The 2,171-nt window shown below is 38.6% G+C and overlaps 1 pseudogene; it reads left to right on the plus strand.

Annotated features, from left to right (window-relative positions):
* Positions 1-1,024: 1,024 nt before the first annotated feature.
* On the plus strand, positions 1,025-1,819 carry LOC141416133 (olfactory receptor 7A10-like; annotated as a pseudogene).
* The last annotated feature ends 352 nt before the right edge of the window (positions 1,820-2,171 follow it).

The following is a 2,171-nucleotide window of genomic DNA, read 5'->3' on the forward strand; positions in this document are numbered from 1 at the left end:
AAAACACATCATTGCATTTGTCTTTTCAGAAATTGTTCTTAACATTTTATTTTTAGGTCCTCAAGGGAATATGGCTGGAGGTAGAAAGTAACCAGACACAGGGAAGCTTTTCTTCTTTACATCTTCCCCAGGACCAGCTGCAATGCCATTAGACATGATGGCAAATAGACTGTTACCTGGTAGGCTGAACTTTAAAAGTGTATGGGAAATTTTTAACTTAGAGTTTCTGAGTTCAATCTGTACACTGTTTTAGAGAAACATAATTGGTGTCAGACAAATTGCCTACTATCATTTCCTTTGTCAGTGTGACTGGGGGTTGATAAGAACATGATGTCAATATGGTAACAGATGGCACAATATTTGACAGGTTTTTCACCAGTGTGGTATACCGGGTGTGTGTTTGTGTGTGTGTGTGTGTGTGTGTGTGTGTGTATGTGTGTGTTTTGTTGTGTTTGTCTTTAAGAGTGGGAATATATTTCTGAGAAAGGGGATGTCTATATAATATATTCCAATATAAGCCAAGAGTAGACTCAGAAGGAGGAAATCAGGAGGATCATGGTTCAAAGCCAGTCCAGTGAAAAAGTTAGTGAGTCCTTCTCTTGAACAGCACACATACTATAGTGGTACATTCCTATTATCCCATCTATTTTGAGGTACAGGTAGGAGGATAACAGTCCATGGATGGCCTTGAGCACAAACATAAGACTATCTGAAAATTAACCACACCACAAAATGGAGGGCTAAATTTATGAATATATGATACTTGCCCATGTTATTTTTATTTTTTATTTTTTATTGCCATGTTAAAATTATTTCTTTTACACTTCTTGAAACATGACTATAAATCTATATGAAAGTATTTCCACCAGATTAGTGTTGCAGATAATGTGTCACAGTTTTTCTCCTTTTTATTGGTATCTTCAGGCACATGTGGTAAATAAATGACTCAAGAATTTCAGAATTTCTTCTGGGAGTTTCAGAGGGCTCAGACCAGCAACCTCTTATATTTGGACTGTTCCTATCCATGTACCTGGTCACTGTGCTTGGGAACCTACTCATCATCCTGGCCATAATCACTGATGTCCACCTGCACAGGCCCATGTATTTCTTCCTCTCCAACCTGTCCTTTGTGGTCATAGGTTTCACTACCACCACTGTCCCAAAGGTGCTCCTGAATATCCAGACACACAGCAAGGCCATCACCTACTCAGATTGTATCACCCAAATGTACCTTTTCCTAATCTTTTCAGTGTTGGACATCTTTCTGCTAACTGTCATGGCCTACGACTTCTTTGTAGCCATCTGTAGCCCCTTGCATTACACAATCATTATGAACCTTAGGCACTGTGTGTTGCTAATTCTGTTTTCCTGGATCCTTAGTGTCCTGCATTCCATGTTACAAAACTTAGTGGTACTGCATCTGCCATTCTGTAAAGATTTTCAAATCCCACACTTTTTCTGCGATCTTAATCAAGTCATCAACCATGCCTGTTCTGACACCTTTTTTAAATGATGTGGTGATTTGTTTGGCAGCTGTGATTCTGATTTGCTGTCTCCTCACTGGCATCCTTTACTCTTACTCCAGGAATGTTTTCTCCATCCATGCCATCTCATCAGCTCAGGGGAAATACAGAGCATTCTCCACCTGTGCATCTCACCTCTCAGTTGACTTCTTATTTTATAGTACAAGCACAGGAGTGTACCTCAGTTTTGCTTTGACATCAAACCCACACTCAACAGCAGGAGCCTCAGTGTTGTCACCCCCATGCTGAACCCTTTCATCTACAGTCTGGGGAAAATGACATCAACAGTGCTCTGAAAAAAACTTTTCAGATAGAAATAATGAGTCCCTCTTGTAATGACACTGAAGAAGTTCTCATGATTGTACCATGCAAAGCCTCACAATCACTCCTGTTGTTCTTTGACAAGACAGGGGAATGAGAAATGTTTCCTTCTATTTTGTTCTTGGAATTTTTCTTTTTCTGGTTTCAGATTTTTCTATACAACTCACTAACAAAATTTGCCCTCATATTTTTTATCTCTATGACAAACGAGAGTCTACATTTTTTCATTTTCAAATCTTTCCAATTGTTTTTCATTTGTAAATCTGTAATGCTTATAAATTCACAGCTATCCATGAGGACATGTTTTAGGAATAATTTTTTGTCAAT

This window comes from Castor canadensis, chromosome 14 (assembly GCF_047511655.1).
Source record: "Castor canadensis chromosome 14, mCasCan1.hap1v2, whole genome shotgun sequence".
NCBI lineage: Eukaryota > Metazoa > Chordata > Mammalia > Rodentia > Castoridae > Castor > Castor canadensis.